At 47.2% G+C, this 26,892-nt stretch overlaps 1 protein-coding gene across 1 annotated transcript in view; it reads left to right on the forward strand.

Moving 5' to 3' along the window:
• PTPRT (protein tyrosine phosphatase receptor type T) overlaps nucleotides 1–26,892 on the forward strand; it is a 429,759-nt gene that overhangs the window by 114,088 nt on the left and 288,779 nt on the right. The gene's annotated exons all lie outside the window — the stretch shown is intronic.

Consider the following 26,892-nt stretch of genomic DNA (forward strand, 5'->3'; position numbering starts at 1 on the left):
TTTGCTGCAGATTTGCCACAGATTTCACCCTTTGCATTACAAAGAGTGAAATCCATAGACGTGGATTTAAAATCAACATGTAAGGTTATTTGCCGATTTGTTGTGGACATTTTCCAGAAAACGTGAATGAGACTTTTTCAAATCTGATCTACTTTGCCACTGCTGTAAAATGCGTATTTTCCTCACAGAAATCTGCTGAGATAAATCTGCAGTATTTCAGCAACGTCTTAACACAAAATAGAACTTGTACACTTCATTTAACCCATGTATCAGTACTAGCCACACGGCGTCCCACTATTATAGTGCTAGCCTTATGGTCGGGTGCCTCACAGAATGGCATTGCAAGCTGCCTGTGGTTGGACACTCTTGAATTCGATTCAATAGACTGTAAACAGCATCAGAGAAGAGGACAACCCAACATCAAATATTTTCTACATTTATTTTTATTTTTGGGAGAATTGTCAATAAAGCCAATCTGCAATTTTGCGTCTGATTAAAACATAGGTGAATATACCCGCTACATGCCAACACAATGTACTGCCCAGCACCAGCAACATGTGCTATTACAAGATCATCTACCTGGCGTGACTAGAAAAGACTGGGCTCCACAGGAAGTTTTTGAACTGGCTCACCCCTTTCCCTCCAGAAACTTCTTTGCAACCCCCACTTCTGTGGCTAATCAAGATCTCTCTCTCGGAACAGGCCCGGCAGCCGCTCGATCCGTTTCCTACACTTATATGTCATGTCACTGTATATACTGTCATGGTATAATACTGTTGAGGGGGCCCTGATCATAAAAACTTTCAGTTCTCCTCCCGGGCGGTCCCCTTCTGATTTCAAGCCCTGTAGCAGCTGCTTCTACTATAGTTATGCCCTTGCTCCCAGGGGCGTAACTACCATAGCGGTAGACCATGCGACCGCTATGGGACCCAGGGCAAGAGGGGACCTAGTCTTACTTGGGATTATCTCATCTTCTACTGGGAATCAAAACTTGGCCCAAGGGTCATTAAAAAGGGTTTAGGCAGAAACCCTTCTGTCCTGTGTGGGGGGCCTGGTTTGATCCTTGCTGTGGGGCCCTTACTTCTCTATGTATGTCACTGCTTGCTCCAATATGAGAAAACTGTAAATTTAAGGATCAGAGGTGGCCAGTGATGTCCGTGTGGCCAGTGATGTCCGTCAGTAATAAATCCTTTGACCTGGTCTTGCGCCTCAGTCTTCTTCTTTCTGTATAATATCCCTCTTCCTCCCTATCGGACTTGTTGCTTCTTATCTTCGCCTGTGATTCCTGGGGAGTAGATGCAGTAAAGGCCTCTGTAATGAGGTACCAGCCTTGCCTTACTCACATCTAAGATCTGTGTGACAGGACAGAGGAAATGAGAGAGGTGGGAAGAAAAGAAGATAGATGAGACATCTTAACTGCCTCAAACTGCTGCACTGCACTACCATTACCTGCTCCTGTCAGGAGATAAAGAATGATGGGGAAACTCTGATTTTTTCTTCTCAAAGCACCAGTTTCTGTAGTTTTGCTGGTTGCACTCATGTTCTCGATCAGTTCAACAGGACTTGGTGACAGCACCATAGACTGAGGACTTGGCGACAGCACCATAGACTGAGGTTCATTGTGCTTCATGTCCTGATGCCGTCAACTATTCTTAGTAAATTCACAGTCTGTATAATTCTGAATACCCAATCCGCCCAATACTTGACTGCCTCAGCTGTAGTTAGGTGATGGGTACACATTAATGTGTCTGCTCGAGTTACCGTTCGGAATGTGTTTCGGTTTTTCTTATGATCAAACTTGTGAATTTCTTGTGGACTGATAAAAATATAGCAACTGGGATTAGGATAGTAGAAAACTGGAGGGATATAGATATCCCATAGATTTCTATGGATGCTAAGCTATGTCATGGCTCCAGTAATATGTAAATGAGCCCGGTTCTGTCTATGGCAGGAAACAGAAGGGTCCTAAATCTTTCTGCGTTCCTTCTCTTATGCCCCCCTCCCATAGCATAGGCCACAGGTGCAGCTTGGAACTGCCTGATACAAACTGATGTCTGGAGTTAGAATGGGTCCCTGTAGGTTCCCAGGATCCCTAAGGGAAGGTAGGGGGGCTAGACGAAGGGGACAGGAGGCTGCAGATGCTGCCACTTTTCATTCTAATCAGAGGTTCAGTAATTAGAGCTTAAGGATGGAAAGCCACGGAGATCCTGTAAAACCGTTGTAACAGATGTTCAGCGAGAGGAGGGAATGTGTGGGGGACACATGGGTGCTAACCTCTATGATGTGACAATGTAAGGACAGAACAGCGTGTAGAGGCCAGGTTTTATCAATTTGCTTCCTTAACCCTTACGATATCAGCTCGTTATCCTTTCCAAAAGAGCAGAAAATGATTATCCAGGGTATTCCTATTTTATTGTACGTGCCCCGGACTAGAAGATTCTGAACATGTACTTTCCAATCACACGGGAAGATTGTCCAGGCCAAAGGCCGCACGCTGCATCTGACCAGATAAAAAAAAAGACCCCCCTTATTGCTTCCCTAAGTGCTGTCTGTGAGCATTAGAAGAGCATTCTCTGCCGCCCCACCGGCCCCTCTGATAAGGCTTTGAAAGGCTTATCTCTAGTGAGCTGAAAAAGCTGCATAGATTAGCCATAAAAGCAATTTTGTAGGTAGGAATAGGAAGCGTGGTGTAAAGCGGGAGCTTTATGGACCAAGCATTTCTGCATAGAAAGAACTGGGATATAAAGAATATTTAAGGAGTTATGTAGAAAAGAAATGCCTCGAAATGACAGCAATGCAGGTGTATACCTAGGAAAGAGAAAAGATAAAGATGGACGGACATTGTGATCATGTCATAATGCTAGGATCAAACCGATTAATGGATTAGAATAATAAGTCCACACACCTTCAGTTATTCCTCCCGACTCCACCATATACAGTTGCAAGAAAAAGTATGTGAACCCTTTGGAATTATATGGATTTCTGCACAAGTTGGTCCTAAAATGTGATCTGATCTTCATCTAAGTCACAACAATAGACAATCACAGTCTGCTTAAACTAATAACACACAAATAATTAAATGTTACCATGTTATTATTGAACACACCATGTAAACATTCACAGTGCAGGTGGAAAAAGTATGTGAACTCCTAGACTAATGACATCTCCAAGAGCTAATTGGAGTGAGGTGTCAGCCAACTGGAGTCCAATCAATGAGATGAGATTGGAGGTGTTGGTTACAGCTGCCTTGCCCTATAAGAAATGCACACCAGTTCTGGGTTTTCTTTTCACAAGAAGCATTGCCTGATGTGAATGATGCCTCACACAAAAGAGCTCTCAGAAGACCTACGATTAAGAATTGTTGACTTGCATAAAGCTGGAAAGGGTTATAAAAGTATCTTCAAAGGCCTTGCTGTTCATCAGTCCACGGTAAGACAAATTGTCTATAAATGAAGAAAGTTAAGCACTGCTGCTACTCTCCCTAGGAGTGGCCGTCCTGTAAAGAAGACTGCGAGAGCACAGCGCAGACTGCTCAATGAGGTGAAGAAGAATCCTAGAGTGTCAGCTAAAGACTTACAAAAGTCTCTGGCATATGCTAACATCCCTGTTAGTGAATCTACGATACGTAAAACACTAAACAAGAATGGATTTCATGGGGGGATACCACAGAGGAAGCCACTGCTGTCCAAAAAAAACATTGCTGCACATTTACAGTTTGCACAAGAGCACCTGGATGTTACGCTGCAGTACTGGCAAAATATTCTGTGGACAGATGAAACCAAAGTTGAGTTGTTTGGAAGAAACACACAACACTATGTGTGGAGAAAAAGAGGCACAGCACACCAACATCAAAACCTCATCCCAACTGTGAAGTATGGTGGTGGGGGCATCATGGTTTGGGGCTGCTTTGCTGCGTCAGGGCCTGGACAGATTGCTTAAACAGAAGAAAATACGCCTTCTGGAGTGGCCCAGTCAGAGTCCTGACCTCAACCCGATTGAGATGCTGTGGCATGACCTCAAGAAAGCGATTCACACCAGACATCCCAAGAATATTGCTGAACTGAAACAGTTCTGTAAAGAGGAATGGTCAAGAATTACTCCTGACTGTTGTGCACATCTGATCTGCAACTAAAGGAAACATTTGGCTGGAGTTATTGCTGCCAAAGCAGGTTCAACCAGTTATTAAATCCAAGGGTTCACATACTTTTTCCACCTGCACTGTGAATGTTTACATGGTGTGTTCATTAAAAACATGGTAACATTTAATTCTTTGTGTGTTATTAGTTTAAGCAGACTGTGATTGTTTATTGTTGTGACTTAGATGAAGATCAGATCACATTTTATGACCAATTTGTGCAGAAATCCATATCATTCCAAAGGGTTCACATACTATTTCTTGCAACTGTACATCCATGCTAGGCCTGCCCTAGCACAGTGATGGCTAACCTCCAGCACTTCAGCTGTAGTGAAACTACAACTCCCAGCATGCTTCATTCATTTCTGTGTTGTTCTGAGAACAGCCAAGCAAGTGTGCATCTTGGGAGTTGTAGTTTTACCACAGCTGGGGTGCCGGAGGTTAGCCAACACAGCACCAGCATATGTGTGTTCTCAATAGTGATGAGCGGCAGGGGCAATATTCGAACTCGCGATATTTCGCGAATATTTGGGCGAATATTCGCCATATATTCGAGAATTTGTGAATTCATGATCTCTAGGCATTATTTTCTTGATTGCGAAAATTCGCATAAAATTCGCCTAAAGAATTCGCATAAAAGTTCGCATGAACTGGTATTTAAAAAAAATTGAAAATTCGCGATTACGAATATATTTTGCGATATTCTAAATATTCGCAAATTCTCGAAGTGCCGATATTCGCGATTAAAATTCGCAATTTGAATATTCGTGATCAACACTAGTTCTCAATAAAGAGAGGAGAGTAAGCTGTTACAAGACACCTCTAGCAGAAGCTTACCTCCCATAAGAAAAATGGATCAGGCATCCTGAAATTCAACATACCTGGTCCTTCTTTCCCTTGGTATCATCTGCTGAGGGAGAGTGGGCACCACCATACACTTAAGCACTTTCAGCTGACTTTTATCTCATGTGTATGGGCAACTTAAAGTGGTTGTCCAATCCTGATAGTCTATCCCCAGGATGGGCTTTCTATATCTGATAGATGGGTCTGACACTGTTTGAGAGAAACTCTGACGCTGGAACTGCACCACTCCATCCATTGTGTAGTTGGAGCAGCACCGCAGGTACCAACTCCATCCAATGCACAGAACTGTGTAGTTCCAGCATTGGAGTTAGGCTACTTACACATCTGCGCCTGTGCTCGCATAACCTGCCAGAGTTCTCCAGATCTGACATTGCTGGATACTGCCGCCTGCAGTATATAATTCCATATTATACATTAGCTCAAAAGCTTAGCAGCTAGTAAACGTATAATCTGTTCTTTTGTCTCCCATAAAACATGACCATCCCCCACCCACCAGCACTGATGCAGATATTTTTCCATTACAGCTGTACTCCAGTTGTGTATAAACCTTACACTATGTATCTGTATAGATGCATATACAGATCAGCTACATGTGTCTGTTTATCTCTTCAACCAGCACTGTGGCTGAACAGTCTCATATACAGCTCTGCTACATCTGTTTCTCTCTTCCATCATCATTGATGCTGACCCACCACATATACAGCTCTGCTACATCTGTCTATTCCCTTCCCCATTAGTACTGTGGCTGAAAGGCAGCTTATTGAGCTCTGCTACATCTGATTCTCTCTTCCACCAGCATTGATGCTGACCCTCCACAAATATATATCTCTGTTACATCTGTCTATTTCCTTCCCCATTAGAACTGTGGCTGAACAGCAGCTTATTCAGTTCTGCTACATCTGATTCTCTCTTCCACCAGCATTGATTCTAAACCGCCAAATATACAGCTCTGCTACATCTGTTTATTCCCTTCCCGATTAGAACGTGTCTGAACAGTAGCTTATTCAGCTCTGCTACATCAGTTTCTCTCTTCCACCAGCATTGATGCTGACCTGCCACATATACAGCTCTGCTGCATCAGTTTCTCTCTTCCACCAGCATTGATGCTGACCCGCCACATATACAGCTCTGCTACATCTGTCTATTCCCTTCCCCACTAGAACTATATCTGAACAGCAGCATATTCAGCTCTGCTACATCCATCAGCCCACCCCATATGCCTCAAACAGCCCCCATATGCCTCCATAAGCCCCCATATGCTTCCATAAGCCCCCAATATGCCTCAAACAGCTCCAATATGCCTAAAACAGCCCCCATAGTGCCTCCATCTGCCCCCATAGTGCCTCCATCTCCCCCCATTGTGCCTCCATCAGCCCAATTGTGCCTCCATCAGCCCCATTGTGCCTCCATCAGCCCCCATTGTGCCTCCATCAGCCCCCATTGTGCCTCCATCAGCCCCATTGTGCCTCCATCAGCCCCCATTGTGCCTCCATTAGCCCAAGTGCCTCCATCAGCCCCATTGTGCCTCCATCAGCCCCATTGTACCTCCATCAGTCCCCCATATGGCTCTATCAGCCCCCCAAGTGCCTCCATCAGACCCCCAAGTGCCTCCAGATACTTACCTGCGCTGTGGCCGCCCGACGCTCCTTCTTCTTGTAACTCACCGGTCTGTGTGGCGCATTGCTTATGCTTATAGCAATGCGCCGCACAGACCAATGACGAGTTACAAGAAGGAGCGCGGGCGGCCACAGCGCAGGTAAGTATATTGCTGCAGAGTAGATGACCATGGCAGCCAGGACTTCAGTAGCGTCCTGGCTGCCATGGTAACTGATCGGAGTCCCAGCATTACAGTGCTGGGACTCCGATCGGAACTGCCACCAATGATGGGGGGGGGGCACACTGCCCACCAATGATTTCGCCCCAAGAATTTTATTTTTAATCAATACGGCCATCCTGAAATTGAAGGGGGGGGGGTCTGGCCGGCACAGTTATACACAGCAGCGCAGCCCCGATCTCCTCACCATTCACTGAGGAGATCCGGGCTGCTCTGCTGAACGCTGAAAGCCTGGACAGCTCCCCTCCTCCGCTGATAGGACAGCATTCCCCCCCCCCCCCCCCCCCGTAAGCCTTTTCCTTCTAGCGACGTGTGCGCTCACAGAATGAAAGGCCGGCCACAGGGAAACATCTGCGCAAGTGCGGCCCATGGATGCGGCAGGCAAGCGGTGGCCGTATCCATGGGCAGCGAATATAAACAATGGAGTAGGAGAATTTAATTTTAGAGAGAACAGTAGTTTTTTTTTAATGCAATATATTTAGTCAAATGTTCACTGGGGGGTGTAAAATTAAATACAATATGATCATGAAGATTGGAATACCCCTTTAATGCTAGGAGCATCAGGTACTTATGCACCTGGCTAACGGCTGCAGGTGCCTTCCTGAACTCAACTGTATCACCGTTCTCAGGACAGTGATAAAATGGAATATTGTGGTGCGTGTGGCAGTATTTTGTGCTGCATTGTCATATTCGGTTCTCCTGGGACGGTATTTTGTGCTGCACTACAGTATTGCAAGCCTACTTCCTTGTCTCTGCCTTCTTCTGTTTCCCTCCCTACTTGTATTGTCTTGCCTTCAGTCAGTTTGGTTATGCCTACAACATGGGCCACTTCAATTTTTTTTCCAGGGTCATTTTAAATTCCCAGGGCCACCAACTTGTTACCACCCCTCTGTAGTAAAAATAATGAAGGAATGGCACAACATAGAGACATAAGAATAGATGCTCCAGAATTGTTATTACATGGGGAATGCACGAAGCTTTTAAAACAGGCGATGAGATGACAGGGATCCCTACTACAGGGATCAGCAATCTCCTGTACACCAGCTGTTCGGAAACTACAATTCCCAGAAGGCTCCATTCAGAGCTGAGCAAGTGTGCATGCTGGGAGGTGTAGTTTTGCAGCAGCTGGCGTGCTGAAGGATGCTGCCCTGGAATAAAGAAAAAATGCCGTATTTATTGTCGATGTCGAGGTAGATGAAAAAAAAATTATGTCTGGCATACATTTGGCAGCACAACGGGCAGGTAAAGGGTTAGAAGGCCCTCTTGGACAATCCCAGCCATTACAGTGTGTGAACGTAGCATCAGTGTGAGGGTCTGGGTTCCGCAGACTGTAAGAGCAGACGGTAAAATTAAATTAGAAGGAACCCTCAGCATTTCCGCTCTGATTGCTTTCACATACATGCATTGAGACACATTGGTGCACCAAAGCACTCAGCAGGAAAAATAGCATTTCTGCGAGCACAGTTCACTTGCGGTAAGATGTCACCCTGTGTCTCTCCGCCTTGTCTTATTGTTTATGCCTATTTACGAAATGGGAGAAGTTAAGCCGTGCTGAGTTACTGTCTCCGCACACTGCTGCCCTAGGCATTCGTATTGTACACCGCAGAAAGGGGCGATTCACTTCCTCCGCTATAAGGACACTGAAAGTCAGTAAGCAGAGGTAGTCTGGTTTATCAGATACCTCGCTGGGTAAATGAGGATTCAGATATAGGAAATGAAACGTCGTGCAGAGAGATGTGTAATAAAAAACCAAAATAAAACAATGTTGTACTTCCGCTATTATCTGTAGCTGGAATTTCTTACATTCCTACTTTTTCTAAATTGATTTTTTTGCATTCATAAGTGGAAAAACTCTATCGACATATTTTGCACAGATGTAAAGCTGAAGCATTTTTTGGGGGCAGTTTGGGTGTGGAAAAACTGTATGTATGCTTCGAGTTATTCACATGAAAGTATTATTCATCCATATTACTCGTACATATCAAAGCCAGATCATGGGTTTAACTGATCTGAACTTGCAGCATCACAGGGATCTGAAAAGCCCCTTAGGCCCTTCAGAAATCTGACTATGCTCCCATTGGATCCTTGTAATACCTATTAGGCTGGAATCACACAAGCAGTTTGTAATGCACTTTCGCACCTCTACATGCTATGAGTTAGAAGCTTTCTCCTCGATATGACCTGCCCTTTACAAAATGAGTTCTTCCATGACCAGACATGTAGCTAGGGGTTCGGCACGGAAAGGGCCAAAAACACATCTGCTGGTTGTTTGGGCCCCAACCCAGGTAATACCATACCATGGCCACTACTAATACCACTATGTCCCCTTTCACACGAGCAAGTTTTCCGCGCGGGTGCAGTGCGTGACGTGAACGCATAGCACCCGCACTGAATCATGACCCATTCATTTCAATGGGTCTGTGTACATGAGCGTTTTTTTTCACGCATCACTTCTGAGTCACGTGAAAAATGCGGCATGTTCTATATTCTGCGTTTTTCACGCAGCCCTGGCCCCATAGAAGTGAATGGGGCTTCAGTGAAAAACGCATTGCATCCGGAAGCAAGTTGCTAGGAGATGTTGTTTTTTATCACGCGCGTGAAATACACATCAAAACTCATTGCACTCGTCCGGAAAAAAATGAACAACTGAACGCAATCGCAGACAAAACTGACTGAACTTGCTTGCAAAATAATGCGAGTTTCACTGAACGCGTCCTGAACGCATCCGGACCTAATCCATCACGCTCGTGTGAAAGGGGCCTAAGTAGTAAATGAATATTACGTTTAGGGTTGAGCGAATTGGTGTTGGTGCGGGTTGGTGTTGTGGTATTTACTGAATTGTGTTATGGATTCCGTTACCACGGATCATAACTCAATTCCATGATGGAATGCATAACGGAATGCCTTTAGAGGCATTCCGTTATTCATTAGGTCATAATAGAAATCTATGGCCTGCATAACGGATCTGTCCGGTTTACGTTATGCTGAAGTCCTCTCCTGCATAACGTAAACCGGACGGATCCGTTATGCAGGCCATAGACTTCTATTATGACCTAATGAATAACGGAATGCCTCTAAAGGCATTCCGTTATGCATTCCATCATGGAATTGAGTTATGGTCCGTGGTAACGGAATCCATAACACAATTCAGTAAATACCACAACACCAACCCGCACACGAACTTCAAAATATGAAATTCGCTCATCCCTAATTACGACCATACGGTTACTAAACCAAACACTGTGCAAAGACCAATATTACTGATATACAGTGACCATACAGTGATAAATATTAGTTTTACACAAGTGTTCTGCAAGCGCAGTTATACCCAATAACTTACATCAGACATTTTTGGAATCATTCACTTCTCTCTATCTGGCCTGGACCACCATGATGACTTCTTCCATCCATGGAAGGTTATAGGGCACCACACAGTAATAATGCGTAATGCTGTTCCCCTTATTTAGTATTCATCCCCCACATGTGCCCTCTAGACAGTAATAATATGTAATGCTGTTGTTCCCCTTATTTAGTATTTATTCTCCCTATGTGCCCTTTAGACAGTAATAATGACCCTTTAATACCCCCTAGAAAGTAATAATGAATCCTGTGAGTGCCCTAGAGTGTAATAGTGCACCCTTTTATCCACTGGACGGTAATAATGTCCAATGTCCCTAAAGACTAATAATGCCCACCGTGTACCCCCTAAAAGGTGAAAATGCCGTCCTAATGGTCACTTTGTATTTACAGTATGGCAATAATGAGAGTTTCCTTTTAACACTACATATGTTACATCCTACTGTCAGGTATGTTACTCTATGAGTATGTCATACTAATACAATACCAGAACACTAACATTGCCGTATATACAGTCCGTCCGTCCGTTTTACACTCCGGAGCCATAAATATTTTTAATGCAATCTTTTATTTTCCTAAATATGCAAGCGCCAAGCTTCTGGATTTATTGCACACCTCTAGAGGTTAAAAGACTAAAATATGTGACAAAAAAATTGCAAAAAATAATTAAACTAAATATAATAATACATACCGGAGTTCATAAACTAGCTATTGTCCTATTGTGCCCCCCCACCCCTCCTCCTCAAATCGGCAGTGCATCAGCGTAGCGGAGGAGTTTAAAGGGTTAATCCATTTTGTCTCTTTTATTAGAGGCATCCCACGTGCCCGCACATCTGCTAAATTAAATTAGACAATTAGAGAGAGCTTTTAATTTATGCCAGTCTGGCTGCTACCACATCCGCTGGGCAACATCAGAAGCAGTTTATCGAGTTTATAATTTACTCTGCCACAGAAAGGGAGAGGAATGGTAGGGAGGGAGGGGGGGGGGGGGGGGGGCGAGGCTGGCACTTCTGCTGCCGCCTGCTCTGTGCGTACATATAGTATTTTAGCAATGTGTGTGTTGGTGATGGAAGGCCTGATATAAGCACCGCTTGTGTTTTGCATACATCCAATATCATAGGAAGGCGGTAGGTGTTGCGAGACTTAAGCACTGAGATAAACACTGGCTCTGCTCGGTATAGGTGTAATATTGTCGTCGCCAGAGGATGTGTGAGCACAATTGAAAGACTGGGATAATCAATGCCTCTGGGGTGTGCAAGTACTATAATAGCTATACATGCATGAGTCGCATAGGAATAATCTTACATAAGTTGCCCAGGCGGACAGACAAGACTTCTGACCACGTGGAGGTGCGATTTGTGCTGCCAGGCTGTCATTACGGTTCTGAAAGGCTAGCACCAAAAATATTCTGCCACAAATGTAAAGCATTAAAAAAGGCAGCTGGAATTGTTACGGTCCTTTTTCGAAAGAAAAATAAGCACTTGTCGCCTGCAAATAGCCAGGTGTGCGTGTATTTTATTTGTTAACCCCTTAATGGCCATGCCAAGTCGAAAGCACTGGTTATGAACTAGAAATGACTGGCATATTTTTGAAGGGGCCCCCCTCCCCCGGAAACTTCTTGTGAAACCCCCACTCCTGAGACTAGTCATCAAGATCGCTCTCTCAGACGAGGCCCGGCAGGCACTACGTCTATTTCCTACAGTGTCACTGTATATAACGTCATCGTTAAATGCTGTTAAGGGGGCCCTGACAATAAAATCTTAACCCTTGTCTCGGCATCATTCCCCCTCTCAGAACTACCCATTGATGAGACTTGAAAAAGGTCACCATGACCGAAACGACGCCATCATCATTCGTCTGAGAAACAATTTTTGAAATTATGAGTTATCGCTCCTTTTTTTAAAAAAATTACTGAGACAATGGAAAATTATGTACAAATACCTCTTTAGAGAATAAAAGAAATATTTTTGATTTACATTTGCGTGTACACTAAATCTATTCAATAATAAAATCTTTTAGACCTTCTCCTAGGTGGGGCCCCTTCGGAGTTCGGGCCCCCAAAGCAGTGGCTTCATCTGCTTCAGGAGAGGTCATCAGTATTTGATCGATGGGGGTCTGACACCCGGAACCCCTGCTGATCAGCTGCTTGAGAAGACACTGGTGCTCGCAGTAGCGCCATGGCCTTATCTCAGCTCACCAAGCACAGTGCCATACATTGCATAGAGACTGTGCTTGGTATCGTGGCTCAGCCCTTTCACTTTAATGGGGCTGAGCTGCACCTGAGTCATGTGACTGATGAACATGATGTCACATGGCCTAAGCTAAGCTTCTAGAAAGCCATGGCGCCTCTGCGGACCCCCACTGTGTGCAGTGAGTATCTTCAGAAAAAACCTGTTGGGTACATGGTTGCAGTGCATGAGACTAATACTTCAAGGAGATCAGGTGGAGGTCTGTAGCAAAGACTTGGACTCTGTCAGCAACAAAAAGCCTGTGCACTTGTGTGTCCGGCAAGTGGTTGAGGACCTCATCCTGAACCAGACTGCTGAGAGTTTGGATCTGACAGGAAGCAAGTGCTCATGACCATAGATGATCAGTGTGGCAGGAGGAAACTATGATACCCCTTGATAGCCCTACCCTCAAGCATATGGTCAGATCCTGAACAGTGGAGGGAGGAAGCCGATGTACTTCCACCTGCAAGTGCACAACTCCATCCTGCATCATGGTGTGTGTAAACCAGGATTCCTCTGCCTGCAAAAGGACTATACTAAACCACCATTGCTCTGTGATAAGCCATTACTGAGAGCTGCTCTGCAAGACTTATATGCTGTGAATTGAAGTATATGGAAAGAAACTGGAGGATGGTCTCATGAAGAAGCTGCCGAAATCCCCTAATGGGCATACTCTGTCAGCCTATGATAACCAGACGTGTCATAAATTAGGCACAGCATTTGGCAGTCCTTTTGCCCGAACTGGCATAGAAGATGATAAGTGTGGCAGGGCTGCCGGCCCTTTTTGAGAAGGTGGGAAGCTGGCGGAGAAATGGGACTTGCACAAAAAAAATTTGAGCAAGTGCCATTGAGGAAGTCGCAAGAATGCAATTTGCGACTTTCGCACACCACAAAAGTGGCCTATTCAAATGATAAATGTGGCAAGTCCTATTATGTATTATAATATGAATAAGCCACTTACATATTTCTGCAAATTTCATTTTTTAAAGAACATTTCCCTTATCGAGCCCGAAGCCATTAACAAGAAATTAATTATTGCGATCTACACAACCTACTCAACTAGCTTGCAGGGGAAAATAATTAGTTAAGTAAATCATTAACGATCAACATGGAGGTATCATAATTGAGCAACAGTTCGAGCCCTTTGCTCTGGTAAACCTAAATGAGTTCAGGTGCACCAAATTATCTTGACAAGTCATGCAATTAGGCGAATGTCTTCTATCTCAAGTCAAGACCATCAGACATAGGCAACAGCATAAACATGTTGGCATTTTGACTCTAAAATAAGGACTGGAAATATCAAAGTAGTGCAGACAGTAAATTTCCCTGTTAACATTACTAAAATATCATTAGGTTCTGTTTGTTTTTTGCTGCATTCGAAATACAGCACAGCCGCAATGTGTGGCAGCACCCCTATCACCACAACATTTTTAAAAAATTTCACAATTTTCCTCCAGTAAAAGGATTGCATAAAAAAACTGGAATAGCTTGTGTACAGGTCAAGGGAGTCTGGACCCAAGTACGGCCTCTTTCACACGGGCTTGTGCGCCTCGTTGCCGTATTGCGGACCGCATTTGCGGATCCGCAATACACGGGTGCCGTTCCATGGGCATTCCGCATCATGGATGCGGACCCATTCACTTCAATTGGTCCGCAAATCCGGAGATGCGGAATGGTGCGAAACGGAAGCACGGAACGGAACCCTACGGAAGCACTACGGAGTGCTTCCGTGGGGTTTCGTCCCGTACTTCCGTTCCGCAAAAATATATAACATGTCCTATCTTTTTGCGGAACGGCTGGATCGCGGACCCCTTCTAGTGCCGCAGCAGGACCATGGGGCACACACGCCGTGTGAAAGAGGCCTATTTCTGTTATTATCCCAAATATGCCAATTCCCTATTGACCGGGATCCAGCTCTGGCCCTTCTCTCATTGGGAATAGACAAATTCTCCTTCCTGCATACTACTATTATTTCCCACATGTATATAGCAGTGAGACAATTGGAAGCAAAATGTACCAATACATATATCCAACATTGTTCAATCTGTGAATGAGCAGTGTTGGTATGAAAACATGTCTGCCTCAGCTTTCAACTCCTTATCGAAACACTATACCAGGTGGGTTACATGGACCTCATCTCCCTTTTCCAGGGTACTAGATTATATATATGCGTGTGTTTAACTCTGAATAGAAACAAACTTATACAAGATGAACATGTTCGCCTCATGATTATGAATCGGCGTACTAATTGCTGTGATGTAGATTGTACTTTTCACTTGTATGATGTGCTCAACTGTTTTTGTTACATAACAGGTACTTTTCATTTATCATTAGTTGCATTCTTTTTTTGTTCCTATGTTTAACCGGCAAATAATACCACTTTAATGTCTTTTACCGAACGATATGCTTTGTAACTGAAATTGGTATATCAATAAAAATAATGTTTAAAAAAAATAAAATAAACTGCAATAGGCAGATTCAAGCAAAACTGACTTCAAATGTTACCCTCATCATAAATTCACCTGCTTTTTCGCTGCCTGACTTTAGGTTAAACTCCAGGTCTCAAAACCTTGCATACCCTGGGGTATCTGAGGAGATGTAAGGAGTTCTACTAACCGTGTTGTTACAAATGAAAATCATCATCTGAACATAGTTATGTCATCAGTAGAGATGAGCGAATCGAAGTTGACGAAGTGGAATTCAATCCGAATTTCAGGAAAAATTTGATTCGCACCGAATCCGAATGTCCTCACGCTTCGTGGTAACGAATCGCATTTGTTCCTAAAATGGCTGCTGCACGTGTTAGAACATGGAGCAAGGAACTCTGGGAATGAGGGATCACCCACAATGCCATGCATGTAGCCAATCAGCAGCCAGCCAGCCCTGTGATGTCACAGCCCTATAAAATAGCCTCATGCATCTTGGATTCAGACATTTTCCAGTGTACTTAGTGCAGAGAGAGACATCAGCAGGCGCTAGGGACAGTGCTAGAAAAGACTTTAAAAAGTTTATTTTTCTGTATAGAAGTTCAGGGAAAGGATAGGGAGGAATCATTCCACAGTATTAAAGCAGAACAGGGCTCAGTAGGGGAGGTTACAGCTTGGGTAATAGGAACAATCCTATTACACCTTCCTGCACTGACTGCGGATCCAAATTGCCATTATACAGCTCTGTAATTCCAGCAAACCGTTCTTGTTATTATTGGGGTGCAAGTGCTGTTTGATACAGCCATTAACAGGTTTTATTACAAGGAAATATTTCTACGTCTTATTTCCCCTTGTGCGGTGCAGTTATATGTTGTAAATCATTTTTTGGCTTGTATTAAAGGGGGGAAAAAAGGGCTTTTTGGCGTGTATTAGTGGCAAAAAAAATATATATTATTTGCCATTCAGCAGTAGAGTTATATGTTCTAAAGACTTCTTTGGCGTGTATTAGTGAAAAAAAAGGGCTTATTAGCCGTTGTGTGGTGAAGTGAGAAAATTTGGGGTGTTTTAATTTCCTTATTATTTATTTATTAGATCTAACAGTATGTCAGACAGAGAAGTGCCAGGCCCTGCACAGGGGAGTGTCAGAGGCCTAAATGTTTCTGGCACAGGCACAGGCTGCAGCAGAGTATGGGGGCGTGGCAGCAGGGGTTGCAGCGAGAGGCCTGAGCTCCCAGTGTCATCTAGCGGTCGTGTCTTGACCAGCAACCCAGCGGTTCTTGAATAGTTCACTGGTCATCCACTTCGTCCCAAGGGACATCAGACACCCCCAGCCAAGATTTGGTGGGTTCGTCAGACACAACCCTTAGTTGGCATGGCCCGAGAGTAGGCCCTGTGCTGTCACCTGTCCTCAACCTGCCTCTGTTCTTTTCTGTTCCCTCAGCTAGAGAAGTATTATATGTAGTGGGCTCAGGTCCACTATAAAGCGAGGAAGAGCTACTAGAGGACAGTCAGCAGCTACTGGCAAGCCAATATGTGGAGGAGACATCCGCCGCTTCCTCCGGTAGGCGGGCAAATAGTAATGAGGAGAGTGGCGTGGAAGCTGGTGGTGCGAGCAGTCAGGCTCCTGACCCAGAGACCATTGAGGAGGACATTAGTGACGTGCAGACAGTACTCGATGATGATGATGTGGCTGATCGCACTTGGGAGCTGGGTGAATTACTGGCTTCATCATCAACGGGAGAAGAGGGTGGCAGCTTGCATGTGAGGCAGCGGCGGAGCCAGCAAGTCGCTAGCGTGGCCAGGAGTCAGCAGGGTGGCAGCACTAGGAGGTCGGGAGCCAAACGTGCCCGGGGTAGACCACACGCTTCGCAGGAACCTACCTGCCTGGAAAGTAGTGGTGCAGGGGTTCACGGAGACAGCGGAGGTAGCAGTCAGTCAGTGCAGAGTGTTGGGGGTAAAATCACCTACTTGGCGGTGTGGTCATTTTTTGCTAAGCCGCCGGAGGAGGTGAACATGGCCATTTATAGAATCTGTGGGCAGAAGTTGAAGCATGGCTAGGGTGCCAATGTTGGCACCATGGCCCTGCGTCAACATATGCAGCGTCGCCATAAAGTTGCCTGGGAGAAGCGTGGCTCCGATGTGGTGGTCCAGCCTGCCGCAGCAACCGCTGCATCACCCAGTGGCACGCACCCGATTTCAGGCAGTCAAGGCTCCAACACCTCAGCCGCAGGGAGCTGTCTGTCCTTCCGATCATCTGCTGGTCCTGATGCTCCTGCTCCTCCTCCTACTCCTCGTCAGTCATTCAGTCAGCAATCGATCACCAAAGCGATTGCCAAGAGACAACAGTATGCATGCACTCATCCAACAGTGCAGAAGCTGAACGTGCTCCTGTCCAAGTTGCTGTTGCTGCAGTCCCTCCCTTTCCAAGTGGTGGACTTTGTACCTTTCAGAGAACTGATGGCTTGTGCCGAGCCGAGGTGGAGAGTAGTGATGAGCGGCAGGGACTATTTTCGAATTCGTGATATTTCACTAATATTTGGGCGAATATTCGTCATATATTCGCAAATTTGAGATTATTTTCTTGATTGCAAAAAATCGGCAATGTAATATTCACATAATGCACGTGAAATACAGGCTTGGGTCATTTTTGCTACATTTTCTAAGCTGCTAGAAGTTTCCTGAGACTGGAGAAAATGGTTGGCACAGCATTATATTAAAAATGGCTTTATATGCAGTTAGAGTTCTCCAATATATTCGTAATTGTGCTAATCGGCACTAATGATGCGAATATTTTGGCGCAAAGGTCTGCAGGTCTGCATGTATGTATGGACAGCAGAACCTTTCACACTGCCTAACACACTGCACTGGAACCTACCAGCTACACTATATCAGGATATAACCTACACTGACTATGTCCCACTATCTGTATTATATATATAATTTATCTAACTATCTATCTAATGTAATGTGGAAAGCACAGAGCACAGCAATGACACTGCTGACTCTCTCAGAACTTTAAAAAACTACAGAAAATGGCTGCTGGGGAGGTTCTTATATAGTAAGGGGTAGGCAACTTTCCTATTGGTTGCTAGGGATGTTGCTAAGCTCAGACAAAGACATTGTACCCTTCTTATTGGCCCTGAAGCAAGAAGGGAGGTTACTGATGGAAAAAAAAAACTAGAATATTCGAAATTACGAATATATATCACTATATTCTAAATATTAGCGACTTCTCAAAGTGCCGATATTCGCGATTAATATTCGCGATTCAAATATTTGCGCCCAACACTAGTGGAGAGAACAGAAGGCAAGCCAGTCCTTGAGACTGTTGGTGTCTGCCAAAGTGCAGGACAGCGCCAACGTGTGGAGCTGTAACTACAGTCAGGAATAATACATGTCCTTTATGGCCCACTGGGTGAATGTGGTTCCTGCACAGCCACATCAGCAACTTGGCCAGGTAACGCCGCTTCCGCCTCCACATTCTCACGCCATTGGTCCTGCGACAATGTCTGCCTCTGCTTCCTCATCCTCCACCGTATCCTTAGCCTCCACTACGGGGACAATTCACAGTGCCCCTCCAGCATACCACATGTGCAGGGCACGACTGTGTCGCGCTGTTCTGCACCTCGTTTGCCTTGGCGAACGGAGTCACACAGGGGTGGAACTGCTCCATGTCCTTCATCAAGAAATCGAATCCTAGCTTTCTCTGCGACAACTCAAAATCGGAACCATGGTGACCAGCATGGTGTTGGCGCTGCATCAAGGAGGGCTGCATGGCACACATGATAAATCTGGTTATCAAGCGGTTCCTGAAGAATTCCACCCATCTGCAAGACATCCTAAAAATGGCCAGGAAACTTTGATTGCACTTCAGCCACTCGTACACCGCAAAGCACACCCTCCTTGAGCAGCAGCAGCAGAACAGCATAACCCCAACATAGGCTGATATGTGACGTTTCCACCTGTTGAAATTCCACCCTCCATATGTTGGACCGACTATACGAACAGAGAAAGGCCATAAAGGATTTTGTGATGATCCAGGCGGACAGGAGTACTCCCCTGTGTAACTTCAATGTCATCCAGTGGCAGCTAGATCCCACGGCCACATGAGCCCTGTGGAGGCTGAACTGGAGGAGGAGGACAATGGAGCACAAGCAATGTGTAGCGAAATGGGTGGTTTTTCTACATAGGTGACAGGAGAAGAGGAGCAGGAGCAGACAGAGGAGTTACAGGGCGATGAGGAAGACAATGCAGAGGACCCAGACACACCTTGGCAGTATGCAGTGGAGATGGAGGCAGTGAGTCCCTTGCACAAATTGCCCGATGCATTCTCACTTGCTTGCGTAGTGACAGCCGAATTGTCACCATTCGGCAGAGAGATGACTTCTGGCTCTCCACCTTGTTGGACCCTCACTACCAGGCCAAAATGGGGAACTTTTTTACACCCGCTGAGAGGGAAGACAAACTGAACTACTATAGAGACATCCTATGTAGTTAGGTGGCTGCTGCCTATCTGCACCATCGTCCATCCTCTAGCAGGTCTGACTGGGGGGCCCTCTGTACTTACGTTCCTCTGCCAAGGCTGCCGTGGCAGGGGGGGGGTAGGAGCAGTTCCAGCTCCATCAGCAGCAACTTGAGTCTAGAGTCACTGATGAGCAGCTTTCTTCACTCGCCTAGTGAAGAAACTACTCACCAGCAGCAGCAGCTAGACCTGGAGTAGGACCTGAACCAGCAGGTGGTGGCATACTTGGACTGGATCCTGCCACCCCACATTGAAGATCCGATGGACTACTGGGCAGCCAAACTGGATTTGTGGCCGCAACTGGCAGAGTTTGCCCTGGAAAAGCTATCCTGTCAGTAGTGTGGCATCAGAGCCGGTGTTTAGTGCGGCAGGGGCCATAGTTACCCCAAGAAGAACTCGCCTGTCCACCCAAAATGTGGAGAGACTGGCCTTTGTCAAGATTAATCAGGCGTGGATCAGCCAGGATTTCAACCCACCAATGCCTGATGCATCAGACTAGATCATCCATGGTGCCACACCAACACTTGGACAAAAGAGACCGGTTCCTTCTGGCTACCTGTCTCAGCTACTATTCTGCTGCTGCCACCTCCACACTATGTCACCTTACCACTCTGTGGTCTCTTCATGCTGCTGCCACCTCCACACTATGTCACATTGCCACTCTGTGGTCTCCTCATGCTGCTTCCACCTCCACACTATGTCACCTTGCCACTCTGTGGTCTTCTGATGCTGCTGCCACCTCCACATTCTGTCATTGTGCCACTCTGTGGTCTGCTAATGCTGCTGCTGCCAACTCCACGCTGTCATTGTGCCACTCTGTGGCCTCCTTCTGATGCTGCTGCCGCCACCTCCGCACTCTGTCATTGTGCCACCCTGTGGCCTCCTCCTGAAGCTGCCGCCACCTCCACACTGTCATAGTGCCACCCTGCGGCCTCCTCCTGATGCTGCTGCCGCAACCTCCACACTGTCATTGTGCCACTCTGTGGCCTCCTGATGCTGCTGCTGCCACCTCCACACTGTCATTGTGCCACTCTGTGGCCTCCTTCTGATGCTGCTGCTGCCGCCACCTCCACACTATAATAGTGCCACCCTGCGGCCTCCTCCTAATGCTACTGCTGCCGCAACCTCCACACTGTCATTGTGCCACTCTGTGGCCTCCTGATGCTGCTGCTGCTACCTCCACACTGTCATTGTGCCATGTGACAGATCCATCTGTATAGACCTATATTGCTGGTTCGTCTGTTTGCCTTAATTTCGCTGGATTTCCTGCCTGTATGCCCCTGTTCGTGTGTTTCCCCAAATACCGATTGGAACTACTGAACGGACGGCCACCCAGGAGAAGAGTGTGCTGCTAGTTAACCCAAATGGCCTCATTGTTCACAAAGGACGTAAACTAACTTGAACTCCTGGTCTAATGCGTGCCATTGTGGGATGTTAAATGTCTGTGTATTGAAAAGGGTTGTGACATTGTATGTTTAAATGGTGATGTCTGTTCTGTTGTCCCCACATGTGTATTGTGGTTTCCCTCTGTCTTGAGAGATAATGGGATTACTCCTCGGGTCTCAGGGCAGAGAGGAGGAGACCATGATGCATTGTGGGGGATGTATTGTCTCTGTAGTGCTGCATGTCTGCCCTGTGTCAGTCTCCATTCTGGTCCCCTAGGGGCGTGTCCACCAGATGGAGACCTGCATAAATACGGGCGGCTAGCCCTCAATAAAATTGATTCCTGTTTGACTTTCAAGACGGAGCTTGGTCTCGTTTGTGGAGGGATTTATTATTGGGACAGCGCTTTCGTATATTGCTAGCTGTGGAAGGAGTTCGACTGAATTGCTGATCGGGAGTTGCCACTTCGTATGCTCCATTCGGGAGTTTGACGATCGGCTGGATTAAAAACTGCATTTCTGGAGAAAGGGGCTTATTCACTAAACGGCGGCTTCATCTACCTGGCGGTGAGTGTCGTAACAATTGGTGGCAAGCAGCGGGATGAATCCCACCGCCCAGAAGGTGAGCTACAAATCCCAGGGTGGAAATGCAGTATGAGGAATTAAGGCGTGCTACCCTTAAAGATATATTGGAACGCAGAGGACGATCAGCGAGTAATCTCAAGAAGAGAGAGATTATTTCTATATTATTGGAGATGGATGCAGCACAGGGAACGGAGAGAGCTAATGTGCCTGGCATACTGGATTTAACACCCGAGGAGGTACAATTTAACCGGGCAGTCCAGATAAGGCTGGCACACTTTGGCCCCAACCCTGCAGCAGATATTGTGATCCAGGTGCAAGCAGCAGTAGCAGCACAACAGGCGCTCCAGGGAAGAGGAGCTGCAGCAGCAGAGGTACCCCATAATAATAATGGAAGGAGAAAGGTACCTTTTGCTGCATTTAGACATTTTGTGGAAACGGAGGGAGAGATTGACGGGTTCCTGGCCGATTTTGAAAGGCAGTGTGCCTTACACCAGGTACCCACAGAGGAATGGGTCACTATCCTCTCTGGGAAATTATCCGGCCGGGCCAGTGAGGCTTTTCGGGCCATCCCAGAGGAGGAACTTACAAGTTACCGGGCAGTAAAAGATACCCTTTTGGCCAGATACGCTGTCACCCCTGAGGCGTACCGGCGGCGATTCCGGGACACTAACAAGCAGGCTGGCGATTCTTATGTGGAGTGGGCATGCAGGGTACACCGCACCGCAGCCCACTGGATGGCAGGGTGTCAAGCGGTAACTGGGGAAGAGGTGCTGCAAGTATTTTTGTTGGAGCACTGCTTTGATCGGTTACCTGCAGGAGTCAGAGAGTGGGTTAGGGACCGCAAACCCGCTACCTTACCTGAAGCTGCTCGTCTGGCCGATGAATACACAGATGCACGGAGGCTAGACCAGACAGCAGCCAAGGTCCCTACCCGAGTGGAGTACAAACCGGCAGCACCTCCAACCACTACTGTGTATCACCCCCCAGCGCAACGCACCCCCACAATACCACCAGCGAACAATTATGTTCAGCCAGCTCGGTTCAACGCCCGGGATTACTCTCAGCCTATCCGGTGCTATGAGTGCAAACAGTTGGGGCACAAGAGACCGGAGTGCCCATTGAACAATACCAACCAAGCGCAGTCGTGGAGAAAACCAGCCGGCGGACATCAGCAGCCACCCCAGTCTTCCGCTCACTGTCTTGAGCAGGAGGAATTTTGGGGTATACTACATGAGGCGGATCCAGTACAAGCAGCCCAGCAGGATAACCGGCAGCAACACAGGCAAACCGTTAGACTAAATGGCAAAGTGGTCACTGGTCTGAGAGACACCGGAGCCACTATGACCCTGCTCCAAAAGAACCTTGTTTCGGAACACCAACACACTGGAAATACTGTGGCAGTGAGGGTAGCAGGAGGCGCCGTGTTCCGTCTACCTGTTGCCCGGGTTCATTTGGATTGGGGAGTGGGCTCTGGACATGTGAATGTGGGGGTTATGAAAGACTTGCCTGCTGATGTCTTGCTCGGGAATGACCTGGCCCCTTTGGTTTCTGCTTATGCTCCAATGGGACCTGCTGATGTCAACCCAGTGACTACCCGGGCCCAGACCCGTGTTGCTGGAACCAGCCCACCTGCTGCTGAGACCCAGGTAAGACCCGATTCCCCGACTGATACCCTAGGACAGACCTTTGCTAGCTGGGATTCCCCAGAGGAGTTTGGGAGGGAAACTCAGGCAGATCCGACTCTCCAGAAGTATAGAGACAGAGCAGATACTGGAGAGGTAGGAGTAGATGGGGAGCGGTATGAATGGGTGGGGGACAGGTTATATAGGTTCCCTAAACCGTCCCAGAAAAGTGTTGCCCATCCGCCAAATCGACAGCTGGTGGTGCCCGCAAAATACCGGCAGGAGATTCTGCGGATAGGGCATGATGTTCCATTGGCCGGACATCTAGGGTCCCGTCGCACAGCCTATAGGATCATGCAGAACTTCTTTTGGCCAAATTTTAATCAGGCTGTGCGGATATATTGTAGTACGTGTGACACTTGTCAACGGGTAGGAAAGCGGGGGGACCACCCAAGAGCTAGGCTTATGTCTATGCCTATCATTGGGGAGCCCTTTGCCCGCATAGCCGTTGACATTGTGGGTCCACTGGCCAGGGCTAGTCCATCCGGTAAGAAGTATATTCTCACCGTGGTGGACTATGCCACTCGCTATCCAGAGGCAGTAGCGTTGTCTAATATAGAGGCAGAGACAGTTGCTGATGCCCTGGTTAGAATTTTTACTAGGGTCGGGTTCCCTAAGGAGATTCTCTCTGACCAGGGAACCCAATTTACCGCTGTGCTCACCCAGGAACTGTGGAGGGTGTGCGGCATTAAACCGATACTTAGTTCCCCGTACCATCCACAGACTAACGGCCTCTGCGAGCGATTTAACGGCACCCTCAAACAGATGTTGAGGACCTTTTCTGACACTTGCAGAGACTGGGAGCGATTCCTGCCTCATCTGTTGTTTTCTTACAGAGAGGTGCCCCAGGAATCTACTGGGTTCTCCCCCTTTGAGTTGCTCTATGGGAGGAGGGTCCGCGGACCCCTAGATCTCATTAGAGGCCACTGGGAGGGGGAGACAGAGCAGGAAGGGACCCCCATAGTACCGTATGTCCTGGAACTCCGGGACCGCATGGAGAAACTGTCCCTGATGGTAAGAGAGAATCTCCAGGTGGCCCAGGGGAGACAGAAGAGATGGTACGATCGGGGTGCCCGGCAGCGAGTCTTCCAGGTTGGGCAGAAAGTGCTAGTGCTCAAACCTGTGAAGGCGAACAAGATGCAAGCATCTTGGCAGGGCCCGTATAAGGTGGTAGCTCAGGTGTGTGATACTACCTACCTCATAGCCAGCTGTTCAGATGAAAGGATCCAGCGATCCTTTCATGTGAACATGCTAAAGGAGTATCAGGAGAGACTGGAGGATGTCGCTGCAGTATGTGCCCCTGCTGCAGACGATACAGAGAGTTTACCCTTACCCGATTTGTTAGAGAGGGACTCCCAGACTGACCTTACTAGTCTTGTACAGCTAGGGGATAGATTAAGCCCCACAGAGAAGGGACAGGCAAGACAGCTTCTGTGGGAGAAGCAGGCGACGTTCTCCCAAGAGCCTGGCTACACTACCCTAACTGTACATAAGGTAGAGACCCCTGGACAGAACCCCCTGCGACAGCCCCCTTACCGTATTCCTGAAGCAGTCCGAGAAGGAATGCGGAAGGAGATACAGGAGATGACCCAGCTTGGGGTCATCGAACACTCCGATAGTCCTTGGGCTTCGCCTGTAGTCCTGGTGCCTAAGAAAGATGGGACCACGCGGTTCTGTGTAGACTACAGGCGGCTCAACGAGCGGACCACCACTGACGCCTACCCGATGCCCCGGGTAGACGAATTATTAGATCGTATTGCCAGGGGACGCTATCTGACCACCATAGACCTGTGTAAAGGCTATTGGCAGATTCCCCTGGCCGAGGATGCTATCCCCAAGTCGGCCTTCGTCACCCCATTTGGCTTGTACCAATTTAAGGTCATGCCATTTGGGATGAAGAATGCCCCGGCTACCTTTCAGCGTATGGTGGATAGACTTCTCGATGGATTCCAGGAATTTGCGTGTGCATACCTGGATGACATTGCGATCTACAGTGGGTCCTGGGAGGAACACCTAGTACATGTAGGGGTAGTTTTGGACAAAATTCGGGCTGCTGGCCTGACATTGAAGCCAGAGAAGTGCCATCTAGGCATGGCTGAAGTGCAATACCTGGGTCACAGAGTGGGGTGTGGGAGCCAGAGACCGGAGCCGGCTAAGATAGAGGCAGTAGCTAACTGGCCCACACCTGTCACTAAGACCCAGGTGTTAGCCTTCCTAGGGACAGCAGGGTATTACAGACGCTTTGTCCCAGACTACAGCACTATTGCTAAGCCCCTGACTGACCTGACTAAGAAAAATCTCCCTAAGCAGGTCCTGTGGTCTCCGGCTTGTGAAGCTGCGTTTCAAGCACTCAAACAGGCTCTTGTAAATGCCCCTGTCCTGGCTGCCCCAGTCCCTAACAAACGTTTTCTCGTCCATACAGATGCTTCCATGTATGGACTGGGGGCTGTGCTGAGCCAGGTCGGGGAAGATGGAGGAGAGCACCCTGTCGCATATCTCAGTAGAAAGCTGTTACCCCGAGAAGTGAGTTATGCGGCAGTGGAGAAGGAATGCTTGGCCCTGGTCTGGGCATTGAAAAAGTTAAGCCCTTATTTGTATGGACAGGAATTTTCCCTTGTGACGGACCACAATCCCCTTGTCTGGCTTAACCGGGTCTCAGGAGACAATGGTAGACTGCTGCGGTGGAGTTTAGCTTTACAACCGTATAACTTCACCATCAGCTACCGACCCGGTAAGCAGAATGGGAATGCAGATGGATTGTCCCGGCAAACCGACGTTCTTGCTACCTCCTAGTCCGGTCATCCCCAAGTTGACCCGCTAAAGGGTCAAGCCGGGTCTGCCGGAGTGTCCCACAAGGGGGGAGCCGTGTGACAGATCCATCTGTATAGACCTATATTGCTGGTTCGTCTGTTTGCCTTAATTTCGCTGGATTTCCTGCCTGTATGCCCCTGTTCGTGTGTTTCCCCAAATACCGATTGGAACTACTGAACGGACGGCCACCCAGGAGAAGAGTGTGCTGCTAGTTAACCCAAATGGCCTCATTGTTCACAAAGGACGTAAACTAACTTGAACTCCTGGTCTAATGCGTGCCATTGTGGGATGTTAAATGTCTGTGTATTGAAAAGGGTTGTGACATTGTATGTTTAAATGGTGATGTCTGTTCTGTTGTCCCCACATGTGTATTGTGGTTTCCCTCTGTCTTGAGAGATAATGGGATTACTCCTCGGGTCTCAGGGCAGAGAGGAGGAGACCATGATGCATTGTGGGGGATGTATTGTCTCTGTAGTGCTGCATGTCTGCCCTGTGTCAGTCTCCATTCTGGTCCCCTAGGGGCGTGTCCACCAGATGGAGACCTGCATAAATACGGGCGGCTAGCCCTCAATAAAATTGATTCCTGTTTGACTTTCAAGACGGAGCTTGGTCTCGTTTGTGGAGGGATTTATTATTGGGACAGCGCTTTCGTATATTGCTAGCTGTGGAAGGAGTTCGACTGAATTGCTGATCGGGAGTTGCCACTTCGTATGCTCCATTCGGGAGTTTGACGATCGGCTGGATTAAAAACTGCATTTCTGGAGAAAGGGGCTTATTCACTAAACGGCGGCTTCATCTACCTGGCGGTGAGTGTCGTAACATGCCACTCTGTGGCCTCCTCCTAATGCTGCTGCCACCTCCGGACTCTGTTATTGGGCGACTCTGTGGTTTCCTCATGCTGCTTCCACCTCACCACTATATCATAGGGCCACACGCTGTTCCTGCCCTCCCCACTTCATGACTGGGCCACTATTTTGCCTTTTGGCCTGGCTGACATCATCATTTATTTAACCCTTCTTCTGATCTGTCAGAAGGAAGGAAAAATGAGAAGTACAACTGATCCTGT

This window comes from Bufo bufo, chromosome 6 (genome assembly GCF_905171765.1).
Source record: "Bufo bufo chromosome 6, aBufBuf1.1, whole genome shotgun sequence".
Classification (NCBI taxonomy): Eukaryota; Metazoa; Chordata; class Amphibia; order Anura; family Bufonidae; genus Bufo; species Bufo bufo.